Consider the following 14,584-nt stretch of genomic DNA (forward strand, 5'->3'; position numbering starts at 1 on the left):
AGTGGTGGCATCCTCGGCAGCACCATCAGTGGTGTCATCCCCGATGCCACTAGGGGTTGTGTAGTCAGGATCGGTGTCTTCCGTGGCGTCCTCATAGCGGTGAGGTTCTTCCTCCATCTCCTGGGACAGCTCCCAGAATTGCTTGCCTAAACCGCCGACCTCATCGTTGTGGTCCATGTTTCGCTCTAAATAGGAAAAAAATTTGGTCAAAAAGTTGGTTATTGTCAAGGAACAAGATCATGGTCTCATCATTTAGGGTTTGTAGACACCGAGGCATCCTAAAAGCTAAGCTTTTATCATTTAGGGTTTGTCGATGTCGAGGCACCCTAAAATCCTAAGCTTTCATCATTTAGGTTTTTATCGACACTTAGGCACCCTAAAAGCCAATGTTTTATAATTTCGGGTTTGTCGACGCTGAGGCACCCTAAATGCTAAGTTAAGTTTTCATCATTTAGGGTTTATTGATGCCGAGGCACCCTAGCTAGGTTGACGCTGAGGCAGTTGATCCTACTTAATTAAGTACTAAGATACCCCGGCCCATGCATTAGTCACAAGTACCCCATATGTCCTGTTTTTAGCAAAGTCATGCTAAAATTCACGGAAAATTTCAGCATTACCTTTGCTGAAAATAGGACATTTGGAGTACCCAAATTTGCCGGAACGGAAGTTAATCGACATTCCGGCAAACTCAAGGGCCTCTCGGGGTACCTGCAAAATTATTATCCCCGCGTAATGAAGTCGCCAATGGGTCATTTCAGAAGATCACAAGTAGCATCATCACAAGTACAACATCATCACAAGTACAGCAGCAGCAGTGAATACAGGCATAACAGCAGCAACATCATGTTTATTCTTCTTCATAAACATTAATTGGTGTGGGTGACTCTATCTGCCCTCTAATGACTCACTCAACTTAACAGGACAACCCACAAGCATTGTTTTGATTCCGACAGCTGCTGTAAAATACATCCAGCAAAGGTGCTCTATAATCAGAAATACTAGCCCCCAAATCTTTAGCTCAATTCTGAAAAACACATGGCTAGGACAATGGTAGCATTCAACCACAAGCCCAAGCCTATACTTAACTAGGCCCAGGTCCATTAAATTCTTACGGAAACCAAGAAATGGAATCAACTCCCGTTGTTGCTGATTCAGTCATGGGAGATGCCATGTCTCAAAAATATCAAGTAGCACCATCATGTTCGATTTCAATATAAGGAATATTACAAAATTAACAGTTAAGATCCCAGGTGAGTAACACACTTTGGTCTTCTAGTTACAAAACAAAACAGACATAATTCTAGATGCCATAATCAGAACAAAATTTCAAACCACACACTTACTTTCAAATATCAAATTAGGAACATTTTGAGACATAGGAAAACAGTGTACATCTGAAAATGCTGCAAACTATGAAGAAAACAATAACACTATGTAGTACATTATTATTCGGTTAAGACAAGAGAAACCATCTGCAACTACTACTATAAATAATACACTTGTTAACACGTTTATGAACATACATCCAACAAAGATGCTCTAAAAAAATACTACAGCCCACGCCCACCCACCCCATCCCAGCTACTAGTACCACTTTCAAGTAATACACCTGTTAGTTCAATTCTGAAAATACATGCAGCAAAGATACACCTCTTCTAATGACGTGATACTTTGAACAAAATGTAACCTGCAGCTAAATCAATGTTGACCCTCATAAATCAATGTTGACAAAAAATTTTAAGTGCTCTTCCTAAAAATAACTAAAGTAGGGAATCTTTAACATAATGTACCCTGTAGCTTTGTTCAATTGGTATAGTCAACAGTGGGTTTCGTTAAATTGATCAGGAGAAGGAGATCTTGGTGTTAGACCAAAAATCCAGTTATGCACATTGTTAGTTCTTACCCTCAGTTTTTCACATTGGTGAAAGAGCCTGTCATTGCAAATTCAGTTAAGTGTTTGCTTGCTTTAGTTTGACAGAAATGTTTTAGTTAAGTGTTCAGCTAACTTCAGACTTAAGAATAATCACTACAAGAATACCCCCTATAAAGCAACACCTAGTCTACAATGTTTTGCCTATGTGTTGTAAAATTTACCATAGATACGAATATAAGCATTGCAGCATATGCGTTGTAGATTTGTGTAAAGCCCAATGCACTAACCCAACATCTTATCTAGCCCAGCTCAAGTTGGCTTTCACGGTTGACCTAGGCTTCCCTGTCCACAACCTCCTCTATTCCTCTTGAGCCCTCCCACGCTGGCCGCCGCCTCTCGTCAGTCGTTGCCACTGTTTTGCGCGGCTACGACCTACCTCCATCCCGGCGCACCGCCCCTCACCACTCCCCTGCGGTCCTCTGTCCCGGTGCGCTGTCCCTCACCACCCCCTGTGATCCTTTGTCCCGGTGCACCGTCCCTCGACACCACTCTTGTGCGACCCTGCATCCTGGCGCGCCGCCCCTCGTCACCGCTCCCCTAAGACCAACGATGGATCCAAGGTATGGACACGCACACCAAGCCTGCCAACAAGTTTGAGATTTTTTTGACAAGCACACGCAACCGTATCACTCGTTCCATCCAGCAACAGTAGCAGCCGTGCCGGCCACCGGCGGATCCATGTTAGGTCGTGTGTGTACATCTGTACATCCAATTTATTTTGCAGGTATAGTAGACATTATGTATTAATAGCAGTGTCGGTGTTGTTTGAGCAAGGAACATCACGTCAATTCATATAACCTGGGTCTCAAACTCTACTCCAACAAGCATCTCAGTTTAAAAGTACCTCCTGCAATTCCCAGTTGGTCCATCGCCACTAGCCCCAAAGCCTAATACAAGGTTAGTTTTCATGCTAATACGGACCTTGTAGTATTGATGATATGACGTATTATTTCACTTCACTTACTATAATCTTACCCTGTCTTTGTTTACGTGTCTGATTTCAGGGTTAGTGTTGCTAGCTTCATCACCTTGCTGGTACAGAAGGTCATGATTAACATCAAGCCATACATGGTGATGTTACTGAAATTACTTTACACTCCTGTTCTGGAGGAAAGGAGTTCTACAGCCAACAGGGCCTTTGCGTCTTCTTGTGCTGCAGTTCTCAAATATGCCAGCCAATCTCAGGCTCAGAAACTTATTAAAGACACTGCTTCTCTGCATTTAGGTGAAAACTTCTGAGTTATCTGGTGCAGTTCTTATTAAATCCTACTTAGCAATGCAGCAGTTGTTATTAGTGGATACAATGAAGTGGTTATCCCTGTAATTTTTTCTTCAAGTTATGTGAACGACATATCTTAAGTCTTAATCTTTCATCTTGAGTTTTGAAACTAATATGTCAGCTATTCGTGATGTTATTAAGTTCATTATCATTAAAACTACGAAAACTGTTCCCTTTAGTCTATGTACTGGATCTCAAATAACAAAACTTCTTTCAGTTTTGATGATGATAAAGAGACCAGCTTAGCCTCGTTTTCACCAGATTAAGTTTGTTTCCATGTCTGTTTTTGTTTCTTGCTGTTTAGTTTTGTTTAAAATCTGGACATGCTGAAACAATTCAAGATTGCCAGGCAAAAAAAAGAGAGTCAAGATTCAGGCTACTGTAGTGATGCTTGATACACTAGAAAAAAAATGAATTTAAACCTTCACTACAACACTTGGTGAATTATCTGACTTCTATGAATGAGACTCCTAATCCATCTAAGCATTGGCAAATGTTCTTCAGGGTGGCAAAGCATTGATGAATATGGTGTCCGCCAAAGGTTTATGGCCCTGTTTGACAGTAGGTTTTATTGTTGTTCGTCTGCATGCTCTTTGATTCAAGCAGTCTTCTCCATTATTGGAGAACACAAGGATTAAGTCCTGCTTCCACTTATGATGTGGGATGAAGGTTTTGTGTGTAGCTCTGACCAAACTACAACCCCTCCAAAGTCAGATGCTGGCATTTAAGTTCGTTCTTCATCAGTTTTAATGCCAAGTATTCATCAGTTTTATGTATCCAACCCGGTCAACTAAGTTCCAAGTATTTTCATCAGGTGAATGGCAAGGGATGTTGGGGTTCATATGATTTACATATAGATAAAAACTCAAATTTTCCTCCCGTAGCAGTTACTTCCATGTACTTCTAGAATTATGAATATCATATAATTAGTTGATCAGGCAGTACTATTATGAAATACAATCTACTGTATAAAGTACTTATTAACTAAATTTAATCTACTTCCTCTGATTTATGTCAATGATTTTTTTTAAAGATGGTGCTACATATTTGTTTGTTGGTCATGGACCTCAACAATCCAGCGTTTCCCATATGTTGGTGTCTGATCGAGGTACAAGCAAAATTTTGATTGCTTTGTTTCAGCAGCCTCACTTAGGACTATTATCCTTTCATCTTCCATATGGAGGGACTATAATACTAGTATTTATGAAGCTTTTTCATAATTACTTTATGAGTTCTTTCATTTCGATCACATATAACTTTCATTTTCACTAGCAGGTAGGAACTAAAGTGTTCTTGAAGAGCCTACAAAATCATAACGGAGATGCAGTTCTTGCTACAGTTGTAAGTTGTAATCCTAAATTTAAACTTGATGGTGCTGAACTTACAAATAAATAATGGGAAGTGCATGTCGATACGGCACTTGTGAAAACTTAAGTCTTGGTACGAAGTCGCAAAAATTGCAATATTCGTGGTAATGCAGAAAAACAAAGATTGTACGGCCTTCAACCCTTTGTTGGTGAGTAATAACTTACCTCTATCACTACTTGCAACATGTCAATGCATTATGTGTTAACAGCTCATTCTTTTTGTTTGTAGGTTCAAAGGATAAATGGATGATATGGGTATGTGGCAAGTACACTACAATGATGATGATGTTCTTGTTCCTGATGATGATGATGATGATGGATGTTTTCAGTTTTAGTTTAGTTGTAGGGATGTTCCTGTTAGATGATCTTCCTTGTTCAAGTGTTTAGTTGTAGTGATGTTGTTGGATGCTTTCAGTGTAAGTTTCGTTGTCAAATAATTATGTAGATTATGCATCACATTTGGATAATGTTCCTCCTGTAATATGCACTCTTGTAATTCAACGGTTTTATATAATATATGATTTATTCCTCCTGAGAGTATATTCTCTTGCTTATTGTTCACTTGAAATACATAATTATCAATATTATGTGGAGCATTAATTTAATTGCGGGCAATATATATAAAATATCATTATTCATATCATATATGTACAAGACTTGAAGCGGTGCCAATTCTCCTTTGCGCGGCAATGGCATTTTGATTCCTGTACGTTATGCACCAACATATAGAAGTGTTGCATAAGTCCGTTTTATGTGTTGCATACTTGCAACAGTCCCTTTTACCAACGATGGTATAAGCGTTGCAATTTGCGCTAGCAACACTGGATAAGGCCACGGATCCCAAACCGTTGGTAAAGACATTAAAAACGCATATATGGACATTTAGATACGAAAAAAGCGTTGTTGTAGGGGGGTCCTGTTGTAGTGAATGACGAAAATTTCAGACCTGGCAGTACAAATTCAGACTTGGTAGTACAAATTCAGAACAGGGAGTTGGAAGAGAGAGGATGGCTCACCGTGGAGGAGTGGAGGACGAGGGTGCGTCGATGGCAGGCTGAGGACGAGGGTGCGTCGATGGCGGGCTGAGGACAAGGGTGCGTCCCCTTCTCCTCCCAATCGGACAGGACGACTACGATGGTGGCGTAGCAGCGGGCCCCGTGCTCCTTCTTCAGAGGAGGGGAGAGGCGGTCAAGGATGACGGCGATGGCGACGTAGCAGCGGGCCCTGTGCTCTATGCAGAGCCCAGGGGAGTCGAGTCAGTTATGGGTAGGAGGCCGAAGGCGATGGACGGGCGGAGGAGGAGGGGGGCTTACGGGCGGAGGAGACCGGGCGGCGGCGCAGTGGGTGGGGCGGTGGCGCAGTGGGTCAGCGCAGTGGGTCGGGTTGGCAGTCATGGCGGCAGGCCGTCGGCGGCGAGGACCGAGACGGTGAGGCGGGGCGCGGGGGTCGTTGGAGCGGGTGTGGAGCGACAGGCGAATAAGCTAGGGGGGAAGATTACTAATGGCGCACCCCTTGGCGGTGCGCCATTAGTATGTTTTTTATAGCAATGGCGCACCCCCGATCGGTGCCCCATAAGTAATCTTTTTTAGATAGCAATGGCGCACCAGCCAGCGGTGCGCCATAAGTAATTTTTTTGTTGCATCTAACAATTTTTTAGAAAATGAATATGAATATGAAACAGTAATAAATTTTCATAAAAATATTAATAATTTTTTTAAAAATATCATCAAATTTTTTATTCGAAAATATTTATGAATATAAAAAATATCATCAAATTTGTTATTTGAAAATATCAACAAATTTGTTATTTGAAAATATCATCAAATTTTTTATTTGAAAATATAATCAAATTTGTTTTTTTCTGGATTTTTAGTTGCATTCATTTGTGACGATGGAGCGTGGGAGGGTGCGGGGGGTCGTCGGCGGCGGTGGAGCGGGGGAGGGTGCGGGGGTGTCGTCGGCGAAGGTGGAGCGGGGGAGGGTGCGGGGGTGTCCTCGGCGGCGGTGGAGCGGGGGAGGGTGCGGTGGGTCGTCGGCGGCGGTGGAGCGAGGGAGGGTGCGGGGGTGTCCTCGGCGGCGGTGGAGCGGGGGAGGGTGCGGTGGGTCGTCGGCGGCGGTGGAGCGGGGGAGGGTGCGGTGGGTCGTCGGCGGTGGTGGAGCGGGGGAGGGTGCGGTGGGTCGTCGGCGGCGGTGGAGCGGGGGAGGGTGCGGTGGGTTGTCGGCGGCGGCGGAGAGGGGGAGGGTGCGGGGGGTGCTCGACGGCGAGGGGAGATAGCGATCGAGATGGAGGGGGATCGAGATTGAGTGTCCTCATGAATATTCAATATTTTTTTCATATTGAATATGAAAAAATGTCATCAAATTTGAAAAAATATTCATGAATTCAAAAAGTGCCCATGAAATTTAAAAATATTCATGAGTTCAAAAAGTGCCCATGAAATACAATCGAGAAATGAAGACTACGATTTAAATACAATCAATCTTAGCTAGCTATCTTTTCACAATCTTCTTGCCCTTCTTTTTCGCAAATGGAATTCTTCTATTGAAGGGACGTCCTTTAGGTAGGGTGGTCCTGCTTCTTCTTGTGGTGTATGGCACTTCATCGTCGCCGTCATGTTCCATCCATTCCGATGATCTTCCTTTTGCCTCTCCTCACGACAACGGTACTGGGCTTTGACGGGTCGGTAATGAAGAAGCATTGGTCCACTTGGGAAGCCAGTACCAATGGCTCATTTTTCACGGTGACGTTTGCGCCCGCGGTCTTGGATTTGGCTTCCGGTATAACCATGGTGGTGAAATACCGGTCTTCTTTTGTGACGCTCTTGGCCCATCAGACACGGAACATCGGGACCTTCCCTCCAGCGTAGCTCAGCTCCCAGATCTCCTTGATCCTTCCGTAGTATATGTCCTTGTCGTTACCGGTGTAGGATTCCATCGTTACCCTGGAGTTCTGATAACCATCGCTCTTCATGTCCTTGTCCTCGGTGTAGAATGTGTAGCCATTGATATCGTATGCCTCATAGGTCATCAGGTTGTGCTCGGCGCCCTGTGACAAGGCGAATATGAGTTTTTCTTCCACGGAAGAATCCTCATGTAAAGGGTACGACGGAAGCTTCTTGTTGAACCAATGCGTGAAACATGAGTTGTTCTCTTTGATTATATCTCTGTTCGTCCTATGTTGGCCTCGGTCATTGTACGTCTTCTCAATAAAGGTTTTGTGCTCTACCACCCAAGGTTCGACCACGTCTATGTGTTGTAGCGCGACTAGGTTTGCTCTTTCAAAGTCGGCGAGTCGACCCTCCAAGTCGACATACATTTCGCAGTGACCCTCACGATGACCCCATCTAGCGAGCATGCCGAGGTGCCTGTTGACGGGCAGACCAATGGGGTTCTCGATGCCTAGATAATTTGTGCAGTAGGAGATGCACTCTTGGTCAGAAAGCCCATGGCTATGCTTCTCTCTGGACCTGACATGTTGCGAACGTATCCTTTGATGACACCATTCAACCTTTCAAACAGCATCATGCTGTGCAGGAACATCGGCCCGAGTTGGATGATATCCTCCACGATATGGACCAGTAGATGCACCATAACATCGAAGAATGCGGGTGGGAAGTACATCTCAAGCTCGCATAGTATCACCACGATCTCTTCCTGTAGCCTTCTGAGTTGCGTCACGCCAACCGACTTCCGAGAGATGACGTCGAAAAAGTTGCATAGGCCAAATAGTGTTTCACGAACGTGAGCGTCCATGATCCCACGGATTGCAACTAGAAGTATCTGCGTCATTAGCACGTGACAGTCGTGAGACTTCATCGCGCTGAACTTCTGCTTCGCTGGGTCTAGGTATCTGCTTAATTTCCCTGCATAACCGTAAGGAAGTTTTACTCCTACGAGGCAGGTGAAAAACTGCTCGATCTCCTCCTGACTTAGAGTGAAGCACGCTAGAGGGTAGTCATTTCCGGTCTTCTCGGCCTTTTTGCCTTTGCGACGACTTTCCGTGTCCTACTTCACCTCATCATCATCATCATCATCATCATTAGCATGAAGCTCCTCCCTGATGCCCATTGATTTCAAGTCTGCCCTTGCTTTCGGCCCATCTTTGGTCCTCTCTGGCATGTTGAGCAGGGTACCAAGCAGACTCTCGCACACGTTCTTCGTGATATGCATGACATCAAGGCTGTGAGGCACATCGTGGATCTTCCATTACGGCAAGTCCTAGAAAACAGATCTCGTTTTCCATACCTTCAGCAGCGGCTTTGGCGCCTTTCGCTTCTTTTCCGGCTCTGGCGCCTTTTGCTTCTTTCCCGGCAGTGGGCAATCTTTCCAATTTTTCAACAGCTCGTCTATTTCCTCGCCGCTCCTCGTACGCGGGCGTCTTCAGGGTTCGGTTTCACCATCGAACGGATCCTTGCGTTTTCTCCACGGGTCATCGTCGCCAAGCCACCTTCGATGTCCCATGAACATGGTTTTCGAAGACTCGGGATCTCTATCTAGCTGGTGATACATTGTGTCATCCACGCACCTGACGCATCCAGAAAATCCGTGGACCACCTGCCGCACGAGATATCCGTAACCGAGATAGTCATGCACCATCGTGAGCAGTGCGGCTCTCATAGGGAATATTCTTTCTCTACGGCGTCCCACATATTGGCTGGCGTTTTCCACAGTGTGTATAGCTCCTCTTTCGGCAGCCCCGATACAGATTGATGTCATTCCCTGGTTGTTTCGGCCCTTCAATTAGCATGCTCGTGTGAATGTACTTCCTCTTCATGCACAACCAGGGGGAAGGTTGTATATCCACACAAACACAGGCCAGGTGCTATGTGTGCTTCTCTGGCTGCCAACCGGATTGACTCCATCGGTGCTCGCGCCCAACACGATGTTCCTTGGATCATCCCCAAATTCTGGGTGTTCGAAGTTCAACGCTTGCCACTGGCTTGCATCCTTAGGGTGACTCAGCATCTTGTCTTTTTTTCTTTATCTCCAGACCCTTTCTGTCATCTTCTCGCTTCTTCTCCTCCCTATCCGCGTGCCAACGCAGGAGCTTTGCTAGCTTAGGGTCTGCAAAATACCGCTGCAGACGAGGAGTGACCGGAAAGTACCACACCACTTTTCGAGGAGCTTTCTTCCTCTTCTTGTATCGAGTGACGCCGCACACCGGACATAAGGTAGACTCCGCGTGCTCGTCCCGATAAATGATGCAATTGTTCATGCACACATGGTATTTCACGTGCAGTAAATCCAAAAGGACACACAATTTTCTTCGCTTCCTCGAAACTGGTCGGGCACTTGTTCCACTTGGGAAGACGTTCGTGCCAGAATGACATGTTCTCGTCGAAGCATGCGTCGGTCATTTTGTGTTTTACCTTCATCTCCAAAGCCATGAACGTTACTTTCATGCGGGTATACTCAGGCCTGCATCCTTCATACAATGGAGTAACCGCTTCTATCTCCAGTTGATCTAGCTTGGCTTTCTCTCGAGCAGCAGCTCTTGCGTTATCCGTCTGCCTGAGAAGCAGCTCTTGAATATGAGGGTCCTGCACCCAGCCCATCGATGGTCCGTCGTCATCTGCTCCGGCATCTTCATCTTCATGATCATGCCCTTCGTCTTGATCTTCCTCATCATCATGTCCTGCATCTTCTACATGATGACTGTGTACAGCATCGCCGTCGTGATCATGTCCTGGAGATTCTTCGTCTTCCTGCCCACCCGAGCCGCGGTGGTTGTCTTGCTGCCCATCCTCATTTCTTGCCCGGCCCCCATGGACGACTTCATAGTGATCTTCATCACCTTGCCACCGATAGCCATCCATGAAACCACGCAAGAGCAGGTGGTCGCGCACCTGCCCGGAATCCGGGTCCGCAATAAGGCTCTTCAGCTTGCATCTTCGACACGGACATCTTATCTCAGTCTCGTTCTTTTGAAGAATCTCGGCCTTCGTGGAGCTCAAAAACCTATTCATGATTCCTTCGGTCATCGTGCGGACCATGGTCGCCTGCGGGGTAGAGAAAAATGATATTTTAGAACCAAGCAAAAATTTGGCATGACTTTCCCTAAAAATAGGACCAAAAAGAATGCATAGTGCCAAAATTCTCGCCGAAACGGAAATGAATCAACATTCCGGCAAAATATTGGCAACTATCACATTTCAAATGCTGGTACCTGCCAACACAAACATATATGCAACACCACAAACATACATAGATCTAGCAAGGCCATAAAAAGTGCATGTGCACGTTGTTGCAGGGAGAAAAAAGTAGATCTACAACATAAAGATAGCTTTCCCCTTAATTACCTATGAGAAAAGGTAATTTAACCACTTAATTTGGATGAATCTATGGTGCAAATGAGGTGAGGAGGAGGAGGCAGCCGGGACAAGCTTGGAGGAGGAGGTGGAGAGAATGAAGTGGGGAAAGTGAGTGTGTAGGTGTGGCTGTCCAAAATATCTAGCTGGTTCCAGATTACTAATGGCGCACCACCCACAAATGCGCCATTAGTAACCCTGGTTACTAATGGCGCACCAGCTTGCGGTGCGCCATTAGTAGTTTTGCAAAAAAAATGATAGTACTGGCGCAGGTGGTGAGTGGTGCGCCATTACTAGTTAAACTAGTAATGGCGCACTGTTCCCTGGTGCGCCATTAGTATTTTTGGAAAAATAAAAAAATATGTAAGTAGTGGCGCACCATTAGTGTGGTGCGCCATTAGTGTGCACTAATGGCGCACCAGCACATGGTGCGCCACTGCTATATAGTAGTGGCGCACCACATGTCTGGTGCGCCATTAGTGTCCATATTATCTATAGTCCTTTTCCTAGTACTGCCTCTTGGGGCCGTTGGTGCTTGGCTCTCTCACATGGTAACCTCAGGAAATTCGTTCGGCGCAGGCCGTCTGACCACCTCATAGGACAAACACATCGAACAAGAACCAAGACAAGGCGCAACGCCTTGAGGTAGGGCCTCGTGAGTCCCGTGCTGGCTCACGAGTGCCCATATACACCTCGCCTAGCCCTGCCGTGCAAGCCACGTGTCAGGGCGGGGCTATACATGCCCTGGGGGCTCTCCGCAGAGGGAGCCCGCCTCTCACGCACAAGTGGAAGCACCATGCTACGCGCTGGCTGTCGACACTGCCGAGGAGCGGCTATGCCCGTGTAAAAGCGGAAGCACTATGCTCCGCGCTGGTGATAAACAACCGAGGCCGTCCTCGTGGTCGTACCAACCTCAGGGAGCCCAGAGCTCAACGTCTGGCTTCACCGCAACGCCTCCCCTCGGGAAGGCCGCGCGAGAGGGGCTAGACACGGGGGCTGCACTCGTGTCACGCCCAAGCGTACGCCACCCAGCCAGGTCTCCCGGACCTGGTCGTCACACGCCCCTCCCTAGCCGAGGCTCGGCGAGGGCCAAGCTATAGAGATTGTTTGCACATCAAGGGGGACTCCTGAGCATCGCAACTCAGGAGCCTAACTGGTCACGTAGCCCCTCACTCCTTGGGTCGTCCTGGTCTTCGGTCGGCCCAACGGCGGTTGAGGTATGCACGGGGCCGGGCTCTGCCGACGTAGAACATCAACCTATCCTCGCGTACTCTTCTTGTAAGTTGTTTCCGCGTCAAGGGGACTCTTGAGCATCGCGACTTAGGAGCCTAACTGGTCACGTAGCCCCTCACTCCTTGGTCTGTCCTGGTCTCCGGCCGGGCCAACGGCGGTTGAGGTATGCATGGGGCCAGGCTCTACCGACGCAGAACAGAAAGCAAATAGGAAGAAAATCGCAAAATCTCGAAGAAAATATTACAAGACATATTGTCCTCAGAATGTCAAATGAAAGTTTTAACGCCTCCAGGAGGCCTGATGCGTGTTGCAGGAACAAAATAGGAAAGCAGACGCAAGTTACCCCTGGACATCGTCATCTTCAGGATCGGTGGCTTCACCGGTCAAAGGAGCGAGGACGAAGCTACGAAACTTCTTCAGCAGGGCCTCCACCTGATCTTTCACGGCTGCGGCGGCGGCCGCACAATGATCATCAGCTGCGGGCTCCAGCAGCTCGTCGAGGTGGGCATTGGGGTCGCGAAGGTGCAGATGGCTGAAGACGCGTGTTAGTGCGGCTGAAGAAAGGACACGATCCTCTGCCTCTGCCATAGGACCGATGCCCTCCATGACGTCCTCAAGCGCCTTCACCAAGTGGGGAAGCGGCTGAGCAGTGCCATCCTTGTCGATGGTCAGTGGCTTCTCCAGGACCTTCTCGTACAGTGACTTCAGCGCCACGCTGGACCTCTTCTCAAGAAGCAAGAAGGCCTCGCGGTCTTCAGCTAGGACCTTCGCCTTGGCGTCGAGCTTGGCCTCCCTCGTCTTCGCCTTCTCCTCCAATTCCTCCAGTCGGCTGCGCTCCACAGCCTGTACCTTTGCCAGCTCCCCTAGCTAGGCGCTGCGACCCTTGATGGCATCCTCCTGAGCCTTCATCTCCTCCTTCGCTTCACGGTCGCGTGCCTCCTTCGCGTGCTCATCCCGTAGCCTCTTCAGCTCGTTCTCTAGCTCTCGGCAGCGGTCGCGGGCAGCCTTGGCATCCTTCAGCACCGCCTCGCGATCGGCCGCAGCTCTGGCGGCAGCTAGCTTCCCCTGCTCGGAGGCCGCCACGGCCTGGCTCAGCAACGCTCGAACGGCCGAGTCGGAGCGAAGCCAGCCTGAGGCTAGCTCCAGGCGCCCGGTCACTAGGTGCGGGTCCGCGCCCAGAAGGTCTTCCTGCAGCTTGGCCATCCCCGAGAAAACACGCTCCAAGGATGCGGAGGGAGCACAAGAATTCGAAACCAGGGGAGCAGCAGGAGGAGGCGACATCGTTACCAGAGCCTGGAAGATCGAGGGCTTCGGAGCCCTTGGGACCTCATCAGTAGAGCCAGGCGCCGGCACTTCAGGAGGTGGTGGAGCCATGGGGGCTGGTTCATCCTACCGATGCTTCTCCTGGCCTCGCGAGGGCGACCGGGCTGGGGAGGTGCGAGTGCTATCGCCTCTCTTCTCCGTGGAAGGGGGCGCGGCCGTGGCGCCCTCCCTCCTCTTCTTCACTGATGATGCCGGCCTGATCATCCGAGGGTGAATGTCAGAAAATAGCAAGTACAAGCAGGAACAAGGTGAAGCTCGAAGCACTTACTGATCCACTGCGACATAGTCCACCTTCCGACTGGTGAGCCTGAAGCCCGAAAGCGTCGGGGCCTAAGGAGCGGGAGCCTGGGCTCCGAGAGCAGAAGACAGTGCATCGGAAGGGCCGGAACTGGCCCCAGGAGGCACCACGTCGGAGGCAGCCTCCTGAGAGACCAGCGATGACCTACCCCTTGTCGGGATAGGGGGCAGCTCCCTCACCTCCTGGCGGGCGACGACCTCGGCATTGTCTGGAAGGTCCCAGAGGATGTCAGCCTTGCTCAAGGGGGAGTTCTCCCCCGTTCCCTCGGGGATCTCCTTCGAGTCTTCCTCCTCCTCTTCCTCCCCGCGGGACTCGTCAGAAGACACCTCCACCGACTTCGGTGTTGCGGAGCACCGGTGGCACCAACCCACGCGCGTCGAAGGTCATCCTGGAGGCAACGAATTGCTCCCAGTCCTTGCGATGGAACAAAGGAATAAAGGTGCTCGGCGGGTACCCCTGGTTGTCCCCAACCAAGTGGTGCAGGACTGCAGTCAGCTCATCATCAGGCAGAGCCGCGAGGCTCAGACGAACCTTGTCCCCTTCATCTCCAAGCTTCCATAAGGGGCGCGTGTGCGCCTGGAGCGGGGCAACGCGTAGCGTCAAGAATTCCCTCAGAAGCATGACCCCCGTCACCTTGGCTGTTTTCGCAATGCCCTGCCTCAAATCATACTTCATCGGCTCCAACACCGACGTCGCCCGCTCATCAGCGAGCTCCGCACGAGACCACCCTTTTTCAGATTGGGGCGCCTCCGTCGGTAGTTCCTTGCGTGGATGAGCACACTTGGCATTCATCATGACCCATTTGGCCTTGATGTTGTCGACCCACTTCCCGGTGTTTGAGAT

General features: G+C 48.6%; 1 long non-coding RNA gene across 5 annotated transcripts; it reads left to right on the plus strand.

Annotated features, from left to right (window-relative positions):
* Positions 1 to 2,198: 2,198 nt before the first annotated feature.
* On the plus strand, positions 2,199 to 5,119 carry LOC123102865 (uncharacterized). 5 transcript variants are annotated; one of them, XR_006449445.1, is made up of 4 exons: positions 2,199 to 2,830; positions 2,938 to 4,320; positions 4,488 to 4,728; positions 4,809 to 5,119. It is a non-coding gene; the product is annotated as an uncharacterized lncRNA (long non-coding RNA). The 5 variants fall into 5 exon arrangements; XR_006449447.1 differs by having other exon boundaries at positions 2,938 to 4,026; positions 4,246 to 4,728; XR_006449446.1 differs by having other exon boundaries at positions 2,938 to 3,158; positions 3,717 to 4,728.
* The last annotated feature ends 9,465 nt before the right edge of the window (positions 5,120 to 14,584 follow it).

Source organism: Triticum aestivum, chromosome 5A (assembly GCF_018294505.1).
Source record: "Triticum aestivum cultivar Chinese Spring chromosome 5A, IWGSC CS RefSeq v2.1, whole genome shotgun sequence".
In the NCBI taxonomy this organism is placed as follows: domain Eukaryota; kingdom Viridiplantae; phylum Streptophyta; class Magnoliopsida; order Poales; family Poaceae; genus Triticum; species Triticum aestivum.